The sequence below is a fragment of the Gambusia affinis genome, linkage group LG18, assembly GCF_019740435.1.
Source record: "Gambusia affinis linkage group LG18, SWU_Gaff_1.0, whole genome shotgun sequence".
In the NCBI taxonomy this organism is placed as follows: Eukaryota; Metazoa; Chordata; class Actinopteri; order Cyprinodontiformes; family Poeciliidae; genus Gambusia; species Gambusia affinis.
Window position 1 is genome coordinate 19,702,679 of NC_057885.1, and position 14,177 is coordinate 19,716,855.

Consider the following 14,177-nt stretch of genomic DNA (forward strand, 5'->3'; position numbering starts at 1 on the left):
TAACTTACTAATCTCTGAAGTGACTGTTGAGAGAAGATGCTCTAAATTGTCTCCTGAGGCTAGAATATTTGTGTCAGAATAAGATAAATTTTAATACATTGGACACTTTACTGATATCATTTATATAAAGATTAAATAAAACTGGTCCCAATACTGATCCTTGTGGTACTCCACAGACAATCTCCTGCCAATCAGATTCCACATCTCCCAATTTCACAAATTGTTTCCGGCTCTTTAAATAACTCCTCATCCAATCAGAAACTACTCCCCTAATTCCATAGCATTCTAATTTTCTAAGTAGGATTTCATGATTTATTGTATCAAAAGCTTTCTTTAAATCTATAAATATCCCTACTGCCAGTTTCTTACTATCTGTTGCGTTGGTTATTTCTTCTATTAAGTCAGTTACGGCCAGCGATGTTGACCGGTTTGCTCTGAATCCATATTGACTGCTGATAAGTAGCGAATGTTTTTCTATGAATTGTTCCAGTCTTTTCTTAAAGAGTTTTTCCAGGATTTTAGAAAATTGTGGGAGAAGAGAAACAGGCCTGTAGTTAGTGAAGAGGTGTTTGTTGCCAGTTTTATACATTGGTTTGACCTTCGCTATTTTCATTTTGTTGGGAAATGATCTTGTTTGAAATGATAAATTGCAAATATAAGTTAGTGGTTTAGAGATTCCTTTAATTACTATTTTAATAGTTTTCATGTCCAGATCATCACAGTCAGTGGAAGTCTTATTTTTACAGTTATTCACGATGTTTATGATTTCTTCTTCTAGTACAGGGTTGAGATATAAGGAGCTGGGATTATTCTCAATTAGATATTGCTGAGTTGCAGTTTTTGTAGTCTGTATTTTTTCTGCTAATTGAGGTCCTATATTAACAAAAAATCTATTGAATTTATTGACGACACTTTTCAAATCAGTAATATTCTGTTCATTATCTATAAAATAGTCTGGATATTTGTTATTGTTAGCTTTTCTAATAACTCTATTTAAAATATTCCATGTTTCCTTAATGTTGTTTTTATTCCTATCCAGTAATTTATGATAATAGTCCTTTTTACATGTTTTTATAATATTAGTTAACTTATTTTTATATTTCTTATATTTGTTTTCTGATTCAGACGTTCTATGTTTTAGAAATTCTCTATAAAGTTGTTTTTCTTTTTACATGCCTTTTGTATTCCTTTTGTGATCCACTGTTCATTTTTTGATTGCTTTTCCTGTTATATTGTTTGATTGGGCAGTGCTTGTTATATAATATTTTAAATATTTTAAAAAATTCTTCATATGCTAAATTCACATCATTCATTTTATATATTAATCTCCAATCATGGGCCAACAACTCAGCTTCTAGAGCTTTTAGTGTCTCTTCAGACGTAACCCGTCTGTAATGCGTCTCTATTTTTTGATCGTCTGTTTTGCACTTACAGTCGTAGACTATGAACACTGGTAAGGATCCATAAGGTAAGTTATGGATCTTAACACTTAAATACAGTAACTTCTAAAGTGATAGAAATATCATTACCTTTCATATACTCTTCTATATATTTCAATATTTATCAGTTTGGTTAATTTCAAGTCTTCAATATTTCTTTCTCTTGTATTTCTAAAAAGTATTTTACAACAGTAAGCCATCCATCCATCCATTTTCTAACACCCTTGTCCCTTGTGGGGTCAGGAGGTGCTGGTTTCTATCTCCAGCTACGTTCCGGGCGAGAGGCAGGGTCACCCTGGACAGGTCGGTCTGTCACAGGGCAACACAGAGACAGACAGGACAAACACACTCATACCTCAGGAGAATTTAGAGAGACCAATTAACCTAATATTAATGTTTTTGGAATGTGGGAGGAAGCCAGAGAACCCAGAGAGAACCCACCATGCACAGGGAGAACATGCAAACACTGTGCAGAAAGACCCGGGACCTTTGTACAACAGTGCTACCAACTGTGCCACTGTGCAGCCAGGGTTGTAAACACTTTAAATAAAAAACAATTAAAACTATCAAACCACAAATGACTCTCAAAAGAGTAATAAAATTTAAAAAAAAATGTCCTACACAATTGTTAAGCTGAATATTTTTAAAATATTTTGTTTATTTAATTCATTATATTATAAAGTGTAAAGTTTGGAACATTATTTTGATATTTGATTTTGTTTCTCTTATATGCTGGTAGGTTTTGTAGTCATCGTGGAATACAAAATGGATCTTCAAAATGTATGGCAATCCCGCCCCCTAGTGGTAACTTAAGATACATCCAAATCCATTTCGACATAGGAAATGTTAAAAACACAAAAGTTTCATGTTGAGACTAACAAAAGATTTCTATGTTATATATTGTCAATACAAACACAGTCACGTCTAGAATGGCTTCTTTCATTTAGAGTTTTATTTTCTTACTCCAGTTTCTACATTTAATCTTGACCAATTATGTCAAAGCCTCAGAACCAGACAGTCTGCACACCATTATGTTGCGGGTCAAAATTGACCCGTTTTATTAACAATTTTTTTAAATAGTTGCAAGTATTTTCGTTTGTATGAAACTTTTTCTATTTGTCGTAATAGGTGCACTCTAGATATAAATTGAACATTTATTCATTTTACACATTTGCAGCCCCTCCTGCGTCAACATTTTACATAGAACATTATTGCTGTACTTCAGAAACGAACATAACAGGAAAATTAATTTTTCTAAGGTTAAAGGGCACAGCTCAGCAAAGAAGGTAGGAAAACATACTTAGCAAATTGTTTTCATACAACTTGTATTCCTCTCAAATCGCATAATTTATTTTTGTCTTTTTATATTTTTTAAATAATTGAATGAGAAATTAAGCAGGAAAATCTAAATTTGTGATGCTAAAACATGAGGGAGATCTCTGCATTTTTTATGTGGTTAACTACATATTTAGAAACCAAGGAATCAAGGTGTGGAGTTAAGGCAGAGTACCTCTGATACAAAGAAAAACAACAAAACAAGTGCTGGTCTAACCAGTAATAAGTGAAATTAAAGGCAAGAGGAAGAATCCTCTATCTATGGGTATGAGTGGCTCAGCCTTGTAGAAATTCCTCCCTCCATAGGATCTCATCTTAACCAGTGGTTTAATAGTTTGGATTTTGGGATTTATGAGTTTGTTCCAGTTCCTTTGTTCTGTGTTCAGTTCATTCCTTTTCCCCCTTGTGCCTATGATAAATCCCCACACAGGAAATCTTATGCTCTATCTTCTTCACAGGTGTCCAGACTTGAGAAGGCAGTTTATTTCCTCATTGAGATCATGCTACTGTTTCATAACTTTGTTTTCCAGTACTTGTCAGTTGAATTCTGGTTGGACCGGTCTTTACACCTGGAGCCTGTTGCTGCAGAGCAGGAAACCTGCCTCAGTCCAATACAATCAACTCCAGCTTCTGGTTTTTGTTGCCTCAAAGCAGTTTGGCTCTTAATCCGAGTTTATAGTCAAAGTACTTTAGAACGGAAACTGGCAAACCTGCTTTAATTACAACCAGGGTGTCCTGTCCATTTGTATGATGTTGCTAGTTAAAAGTTAGTGGTCACCTGCATAATATAATAAACCAGGTCAAATCCAAACCAGTTATGATAAAATGCTTTATTTCTGTGCTTTTGATTTAACTCATTCCAATGCATCAGATTTGTTGCAATCCCCAATATTCACCTACAGAATTATATGTGGTTGGCTACATATTTGTACGGTGCTTTAGAGATTAATTCAATCATAACTAATAATTTCTTGTCTGCATGTTTTGTTACAGAATAAAGAAGTAAACCCTACTATTTAAATTTCTGTGGTTTAAGCAGTTTACTAATAAACCCAACTAGTAGATGTTCAAAACTCACCCAAAATATCAGATCCTGATAAAGTCTTTGTTAGTCATTGGTAGTGTCCAAACTTAACTCTTTCCTCAAAAGCTGTCCTATGGATGAATATCAGAAAACACAGTGGCAGTTTCTGATATGGGCACCATGAGCAACCGCCCAGGGCATCATCGTGAGGAGGGTGGCATGTTATGTAGCTTTCTGAAATGGGTAAGAGTGTATCATTAATCAATTTATAATTATTTCATTTTCTTTATTTATCCAGGTTAAAATGAGATCAAGATCTAATATGTAATGAGACCTTAGATAGAAATTTGCAGTACATTTTATAGAGCTCAAATTCTAGAGCTGAATCAATGATAAAAAAAGAATGAATAGGAAGTTCAAAATCTGTGTATGCCATTTGTTCTTCAGTTCAGATTCAGGGTTTCTTTAAACCTCTTGCACAGTTTGTCAAAAAGTTTGCTCTACAAACTGACAGACTCCACTCTGTATGAGACACAGTGAAACATTTGTTGAGATACAGATTAGATATAGAAACCAAGGAATCAAGGTGTGGAGTTAAGACAGAGTACCTGTGATACAAAGGAAAAAAACAAAACAAGTGCTGGTCTAACCAGTAATAAGTGAAAACAAAGGCAAACACAAGTGGTTTGCATGAAATGTGGATGGTCGATGCTTCGGATGCTCCATCTTATATTGCAGTAGCAGGCAGATGTTAAACTTTACTGTTCATCTGATAAAAGTCTTACTGTGGTCAGTGTTAGAGGTGTTGTTTAACAAATGTTTGTTATTCATAGTTAGATCAAACGCCAAGGTAAACTATTAATGAAGTCAGTGATTTTTAATCAAAATGACCAGGACAGAGCACCAGATGATCATCTGATAGTAATAGCCCAACAGCTCCAAGTCTCTGTCTGTCTTACCTGCTGTGGCTTTAGACAACAGTAGGAGTGAATCCACACACTGGCCTTGTCAAACATCAACCACTGCACACATTTACAGAATTAACACAAACAACGTCTCTCCAAAGCTCTAGAATTTAACACAATACTTTAACTTGTGTACACCTTAAAGTTCCACTATTCTAATATGTATTTAAGCATGGCCAATGTATTACAGCTGATAGTGGTGCGAGTAGAACAACAGTGTACCAAACAAAGCTAGGGGTTGCTAATGCTAGCTTTAGCAGCTGGAAGAAACGACAACCATTTAGTATGACTCTGGATATTTTCGAGATTATCACTAAAGAGGAAGAATCCTCTATCTATGGGTATGAATGGCTCAGCCTTGTAGAAATTCCTCCCTCCATAGGATCTCATCTTAACCAGTGGTTTAATAGTTTGGATTTTGGGATTTATGAGTTTGTTCCAGTTCCTTTGTTCTGTGTTCAGTTCATTCCTTTTCCCCCTTGTGCCTATGATAAATCCCCACACAGGAAATCTTATGCTCTTTCTTCTTTACAGGTGTCCAGACTTGAGAAGGCAGTTTATTTCCTCATTGAGATCATTCTACTGTTTCATAACTTTGTTTTCCAGTACTTGTCAGTTGAATTCTGGTTGGACCGGTCTTTACACCTGGAGCCTGTTGCTGCAGAGCAGGAAACCTGCCTCAGTCCAATACATTCAACTCCAGCTTCTGGTTTTTGTTGCCTCAAAGCAGTTTGACTCTTAATCCGAGTTTATAGTCAAAGTACTTTAGAACGGAAACTGGCAAACCTGCTTTAATTACAACCAGGGTGTCCTGTCCATTTGTATGTTGTTGCTAGTTAAAAGTTAGTGGTCACCTGCATAATATAATAAACCAGGTCAAATCCAAACCAGTTATGATAAAATGCTTTATTTCTGTGCTTTTGATTTATCTCATTCCAATGCATCAGATTTTTTGCAATCCCCAATATTCACCTACAGAATTATATGTGGTTGGCTACATATTTGTACAGTGCTTTAGAGATTAATTCAATCATAACTAATAATTTCTTGTCTGCATGTTTTGTTACAGAATAAAGAAGTAAACCCTACTATTTAAATTTCTGTGGTTTAAGCAGTTTACTAATAAACCCAACTAGTAGATGTTCAAAACTCACCCAAAATATCAGATCCTGATAAAGTCTTTGTTAGTCCAAACTTAACTCTTTCCTCAAAAGCTGCCCTATGGATGAATATCAGAAAACACAGTGGCAGTTTCTGATATGGGCACCATGAGCAACCGCCCAGGGCGTCATCCTGAGGAGGGTGGCATGTTATGTAGCTTTCTGAAATGGGTAAGACAGTATCTTCAGTTCAGATTCAGGGTTTCTTTAAACCTCTTGCACAGTTTGTCAAAAAGTTTGCTCTACAAACTGACAGACTCCACTCTGTATGAGACACAGTGAAACATTTGTTGAGATACAGATTAGATATAGAAACCAAGGAATCAAGGTGTGGAGTTAAGGCAGAGTACCTGTGATACAAAGGAAAAAAACAAAACAAGTGCTGGTCTAACCAGTAATAAGTGAAAACAAAGGCAAACACAAGTGGTTTGCATGAAATGTGGATGGTCGATGCTTCGGATGCTCCATCTTATATTGCAGCAGCAATATAAGATGGAACAATATAAGATGACTCTTGCTTGTAACTGAATATTTTGTACCAAATGAATAATAAAACATTTTCAATTAACTTTAGCTGTAACTGGAACTATATATATGGTTCAAAAATACAATTCCTATTTCTTCAAAGATATGACACTAGGTTTCCCTTACTGATCATATGTAAAAATGGATTTTGGTCGATGTGTTCTTGAGGAACGTCGCTCCTGCTCCACCTCCTGATCACCCTCCAAAGAAGCATTGATGTCTTTCTCAGGCGTTTCAAGTTCAAATGCTTGATCTTCAGTATCCATGTCCGGATTTTGATTTGTGTCGCTGTTCTGCATGTCTCCTTCCTCGTGTCTCTCATCCACTTGATTACTGACGTCAGCAGAATCGTTCTCATCCTGAAACTGGTTTTGTACAAGTCTCTGAGTTTGGGTTACTTCTGCAGGTTGGCTTGATCTGGACTGAAAAACTGGGGCTTTTGGGTTGAGACTGGTAGTCTGGCTTGGATGGGCAATTCACACAGAATACTCGTCCTCTCTACAGGTGTCAGAATCCTCATGAACTTGGTCTCTGGTTTGGTATGTTTGTCTGTTTACTTGTCTCTTTTGGTTCTCTAGTGTCTTGTCCATCAATAAGATAAGGACAGGGTATTAAGACATTCCTATGACAGGTTTTTTCCTTTGCTTCACCATCCAATGGTGTCCCCACATAAACTGGACTGTCTTTCCCTCTTTTTTGTTTTATAACATGCGTTTGGTTTTCCCAGTAAACACTTATTTTTCCAGTTCCTCCTCTTTCAGACAAGTTTTTTGACAGTACATTGACATTGCATGTAATAGCTGAAATCCAGTCAGTATCACCACTGTGATCCGCTTTGATTCCTTGCTGTAGTGCTGTTATATCATCAGCTTTACATTCCTCCTTACATGTTGATATTATTTTGTACATTTCTGCAAGTTTGTGAGACAGAAAAGCAGCATCTCAGTTGACTTCACCAGGTCTGTACTTCAGAGTAAAATGGAAATCAGCTAATTCTGATTTCCAGCGATGTCCTACCGCATTCAGTTTAGCACTTTTCATCACATATGTCAAGGGATTGTTATCACTGTACACTGTAAAGTGTGGGGCATGGAAGAGGTAATCTCGAAATCGCTCAGTGACAGCCCAGTTCAGAGCTAGAAATTCAAGCTTCCCTGAGTGAAGTTTGTAGTTTTTCTCAGTTGGATGAATGTACGTGAACCATAGCCGATTACTCTTCATGCTCCCTCCTGCCTTTGATACAGGACAGCCCCAAGACATTCCTCTGATGCGTCCACCTGTAACACAAATGGTTTTTCAAGGTCTGGGTGTAGGCCATTACTGGTGGATCCAATAAAGCATCTACAAGCCTTTCAAGTGCCTCCTGCTGTAATGTTGCCCATTCCACAGACTGAGATGGTGGCAACTGTGAAGAACCTTTCTTTGAGGATTTGTTCTTTGTCTTTGGATGTGACTGACAACAGATCGTAAAGCAGTTTTGCTATCTTTCAGAACTCGGCTATGAATGATCTGTAGTAGCCTAGGAAGCCTACAAGGGATCTTCCTTCTCTGACTGTTTTAGGACTTGACTTTTTCAAAGATTGCACAGCTTCATCCGGTATCCATCTTTTGAAATGACACGGCCGGTGTAACATACTTCCCTTTTAAAAAAAATCAAATGTCTTTGTTTTGAGTTTGATTCCACATTCTTTTGGTCTTTGTAAAAGTTTTCTCACATCTTCCAAATGTTGATCAAAATTTTTGCTAAAAACTAAAACATCATCGAGGTAGGGCACACATATCTCATCCCTGAGATCTCCAAGACAACCTTCCATATACCTCTGAAAGGCAGATGGGGCATTTGCTAGTCCGAAGGGAATCCTCAGCCATTCACAAAGTCCCCATGGCGAGATGAAAGCAGTGCATGCTCGGCTCTCTGGACTAACAAAGCCTTGGTGGTAGGCTTTTCCTTGGTAAACCAGGAATTTCCGCCAAGATTTTCCAAAAGTTCCTGAATTCTTGAAATGGGATGTCTGTCAGGATGTCTTTTTGTTTAATTAATTAAATATTCTAATTAAAAATCTGTATTATCACAGTGAATACAGAAAATAACAAAAATGATCAATATAAAAAAAAAACTTTATTCCATTTTGGAAATCTGGATTTGGTTTCATGTTCACAATAAAATTTTAAAATAACATGACAGATTGATTCAGTTAATATCCCTCAGTCTAAATGAGGCTCAGTAGTGTGTGTGGCCTCCATGTGTGTGTATGACCTCCAGACAAGCTTTTTACATACAAACCCAAAGGACGGAGAGAAAAACTCAAACACAAAGTAACAGGATGGTTGACCTGGACAGATCCTGTAAAGGCCAGGCAAGAAACTGCTGACAGCATCATATCCTCCTGCAATGACTCTATTAATGATAAAATCAAGAGAAAAACGAATTATCATGACACTTACATCCAGGAGATTCTTCACATCATTGATGAGAAGCTGAGCAATGCTAAGGTTGATGCTGACATAGAGTTTGAGGTGTCTCTGAAACAACACATCTGTGGATTTGCAGCCAGGGAATTTCAGAAGATGCATGAAGATTTTATACAAGAAAATGATCCTTACAGATGTCTGCAGAAAGACAAAAACAAATTTTGTGCAGGTTTCAAAGATGTGTTCTATAAACGAGATCAATGCCAGAAGAAAGCTGAAGAGTTCACCAATCAGTGTCTGAAACCTGCTGTGGAGGATTTCATCTATCGTTCCTTGGGTCTCAACATAATCGATGAAATGCTGACAGGAGAAGAGTTCAGCACACGAATGTCTTTTCAATATTCAGTGTTAATGGATCTTATTTCAAGAAATGAATTTGAACTTTATCTTTACTACATCTGTTCCTATGAAGATTATTTAAAATCCCAGATATCTGACAGAATAAAGAAGCATTTTTCTGATGGGTCTATTTTAGGTGAAATTGAAGACAGACATCTTGAGTCGAGCATTAGCAACATCAATGGTGCCATCAAAAAGGCTGTAGCAACTGATAGCCTGAAGACATTTGTTGAAGAGATCTGCAAAGAACTTGGTGACAAACTGGTCATATCCCAGGATGCTCTTGGTGCCTTTCTGGTCCTAAACAATGCTGATCAGAAACAGTTCGCTCACTGGCTCACAGTGTCTGTGAAGGACATGGCAGAAGCTCTGAGGACAGATATTCAGAACAGACCCTTTGAAACCAAACTCAGTCATCTCCATGTAAAACCTCATGTTGAGCTTTTCAACAGAGTGATCGGTTGTGGCCAGCAGTGCCCATTCTGTGCCGTACCCTGTGATGCAGGAGGAAAACTCCACACTGAACATTTTGCTTCATTGCATCGTCCACAGGGCTTGGGTGAGCATAGATGGAAGAGGACAGAGCAGCTTATGACTGACATCTGCTCTTCTCTGATTGTCAGTGGAAAGACGTTTTGTTGCAGTGCCACAAAGGATAAATGGCACCTTTACAAAAACTATAAGGAAATCTACCCAAACTGGGACATTTGTCCAGATGTCAGCCTAGAGGCATCAGACTACTGGAAATATGTGATGGCCAAGTACAACCAGGAATTTGCCAAAGCATACATGGCAAAACCAGCAGACATTCCTCCTGCTTGGAACAATATCACAGAACAACAAGCAAAAGAAAGCCTTAAAGAGTCATTTAACATCAAGTGAGACTAGAGTTTTCTAGTCAGGCATTTCTATTCTTGAGAAGGTCCATTAGGATTCAATTTTATTTTTCCCTCCGGGGGTTTTTTGTGGGCTCTAATGTCCCTTATATGACAGTAGGCTTACAGGAAAGGGGGAAGGAGAGAGGGGAAGACATGCGGCAAATGTCGGTCGGGTCCGAGAATCGAACCCACGGCGGCCGCGTCGAGGACTCAAGGCCTCCAAATGTGGGTCATGCTATCCCCTACACCACCACAGCACGCCCCTCAATTTTGTTTTAAAACAGATGAAAATAACTATTTAATATTTTCAAAAGTTAGTGCTAACTTGTCACGCAAAGTTTGTTCCTAATTCTTAAAAATTGTTGTTTAACTTTTTTATAAACAATAATAAATACTCACTTCTAGTCTATGTAGAAAAAATATATTTCATGTATCTTACTCAACAATCTGTGTATGTACTTTGGCTCTATGAAGTGTTGAGCATGTTTTTGCTTAATACACCCTTATTAAGCAAAACAGTGTCAAGTTGTAACAATGTTTAGATTTATGATTCCTTTACTTTGCTTCTTCAATATTTTGATTATGATTTTATGACTATATAGTCTCTAGGACTGATGTTTATGAAGTGGTCAACAGAAATGACCCCACTGATGTCCCACCAATCAGCCTAGAGCCATGTTTCCATGGAGATAGATTATATTTGAATCCCAGGTACAAAATCGTTTAATGTGTTCTAAAATGAGATGTTAAAGAACTGTTATTGTGATGTATTTTGTAGTCTATGCTTAAACTGTGCTGGGACCTTTGAGAGATGAATTGGTTTTGTTGGGAAAATGTTAAAAATATGAAGTTTGTTTTATGGTCAAAGAAAGTTTAAACTGTAAAGCAATTTAAAAATATATTAATTTTTAAAGTGGTTAAACAACTTGAATATGTAAACATAAAATGCTTTATGATTTTTTTGACTATAGTAATGTTAAAAGTATATAATAAATGTTTGTTTTCCTTCAAGAGGAGTTCATTTAATTTAATTTAACTACATTTCAATTCAGTACAACTGCTGTGCTAAAATTATTCTTCACAATAATTGTTTTAAAGGAACACATATATACATCTGTTTTAAGAGTGTAAAATAAATACAGCAAATACAGTTGGTCCTTCTTTTCTCATTTTACCTGATTTAACATTTAGCAACTCAAGTAGAGTAATTTTCTTGATCAACTTGACACCATAAATCAAGTGAAGCATTTGACTTGATTTACAGTGTCGATATACTATACTAGTATTGATCCTAGCATAGCGGCGGTGACATTTCTGCTCCGGGAAACGACCAAACTATCAGAGAAATCCAATGACTTGGAGTCGAGGATGAGGCGCAACAATATAAGAATCCATGACATTCCTGAGGGCGCAGAAAAAAACAACACCATTAGCTTCATAGCACAATTTATTAAATCTCAGATTCAAATCACAGACAGGATGGAATTGTGTATTGAAAGAGCACACAGCTCACTGGTGAATAAACCAAAAGACTGCATGGCTCCCGAAAACGATCATCGTACCCTTCTTGGATTATAAGACGAAGGAACAAGTGATAAAACAGGCCTGGAAACAGAAGATCTGCTATGAAGGACTGACTGTTTATTTCAACCAACGCTACACAACAGTGATCCAAAAGAAAAGAAAGCAGGTGAGGGAAGACATCTAACAACTGAAGGAAAGGAATGTGAAGGCGCAGTCCTCCTATCCGGCCCAACTCAAATACTGGGACTCATGGAAGACTTTTGTTCATGTTCCGGTCATTGTTTTGGGGTTCCTGTCCCAATAAGTGTGTTTATATTTCATTTTTGTTTCTCCTTTTCAGTTGAGGTTATGTCTTGTGTAACATACTTTTCTTTTCAAAGAGGTGTCAGGTACAGCGCAGCTCTGAAGGATTTAAAAGGAAATATAAACAAAATAACAAACCAAAAGAAAGAGCAAAATAAGAAAAAGCTAATAATATTGATCCAAAGTAAATGAACTAGATACTCATATTCAGGGTTGCTAGATAAGTATAAGTAAGTATCCTCTGGTCTAATTCCTTTCTGGGTTGGGAGAATAGTAGTCTAAAAAGGTAAAAAGTTGCTAAGGTAGTTTTTCTGGATTCTAAGTTTGTTCAAATCCCTGTTCTGAGTTGCTAAATAAGTATGAGTAAGTAAGTATCCTCTGAACTTCTGGGTTGAATGATAAGTATAAGTGTTTTCTGGACTTTCTAAGTGTGTTCGAAATTTGTAAAAGTAATGAGTACTCCACAGTTTCTAAGTAATAATAAAAACTAAATGTTCCTGTTCTGGAAGATTTTTTTCTGGATTCTAAGTTTGTTCTAATTCCTTTTCTGGGTTGCAATAATAAGAGTCTCTCTACAACTAAATAGTGAGTACTCCACAGTTTCTAATAAAATAAAATAAAAAGAGGAAAGGACACATTAGGACACATGGCAACATTCAGACAAAGACATGGGTGAAGGCAGTGACATCACAGGGACGTGAAACCACATTGCTCAGCCTCCCGGCAGAAGTCCGATAAGATTTTGGTATCAAGGAACGTTCTTGGGAACGCTCAGCTTCATAGCTGCATGGATAACAGGAAGGGGTGAGGTGGGAAGGAGCATTATGTTTACAAATCTTCAAGGAGATTGGAAATATGCAGCACGGGAAAAGTCGTTTCAGATATAGAATGTCTTGGGTCGGGTAGATTATAAATTTCAATCTTACCTAAAGTCTCTCTGATGCATCTCAGTTCCCAATCATCCAAATAAGTTTGGTTGTTCCACTGAACCGAAACTAGCAACTTCTCCAAGATCGATTCCATCCTGTTAGTGAGTTTTAGAGTCCTCAGCTGGGCTGCGAGTCTCAGCAAGACTCACATCCAACTTGCATCTCTGTCCACACCAACAGTTCACTAGTTCGGCCAAGTCCATCACAAATTTGTCGATAAGTCAGGTATCCACAAGCTCCAAACATCAGAAATTCTGTTATCATGAATAAATCCAGGGTGTATTCTGCCCGGTGTGTCCCCGCAGGACAACAGGGCTCTTCTGTGCCCAATCTTGTCGTCAAGAAAATTTGATCAATTGCATTGAGAGACCAGTTGACCAGATCCATAATTTCTAGATTTGGAGGATGTGCAAATAAAGGCTCCAAAAATATAGAAAAAACACAAGACAGAAACAGAGCAAGCAGGGCAGGGAGGGAGCAAAGGAAAAAAGTGTCCACCTTCATTGAGAGCAAGAGAGGAAAAGTCATGCTGAAAATACATTCTAAATATATTTTAAATGTAATTCAATCCCAAAAATAGTACACTCAAAATATACTAATCAAGCATGTTTATACTACATAAAAAGCAATATACTTAAAGTATACTAAGTGTAACTTAAGTTGTTCCAAAAAAGTATGTGAAAGTACACTAAGTACACTTTAAATTTTGCTTTAATACAATTTAAATACTATTAAAATACATTAAGCACACAATTAGTTGTTCCAAAACCACACTTTAAATTAACTAATCCTAAATGAACTTGAAGTATACTCATGATTAGTCTGACTTAAAGTATGCTCAAGTATATTAATATTTAACATACTTTGTATATTTATTTTTCACCAGCAAAGCAAAGCAAAAAACAACACCTCTGCTACTCAAAACCCAAGTTACTAAAGTTTAACCAGGGTGAATTCCAAGAGCACGTTGTGAAAAAGAGGAGAGTGGTCTGTGAATGAGTGTGGTCTGTGGGAGGTAACTTCGCTCCGGCCGCTAGTAAATTAGCCTATGGAATGAAGCAAGGTTTGTCACTCGGATAAAGGTCATTCATCCCAGGTGAATCTCGTCATATAAATCCAGCTAAAACTCTGCTGAACTCTGTTGTGGGCTGCAGTTGTATTGAGTATTAACTCTCCTCTCACAAGAGGCAAGGTGTTACCTGTGATAACGACTCACGCATCAAGTAGAGGAGCAACCACGTAGGGACAGAAATCGTTCACAACGTGATCTGACATAACTTGGGC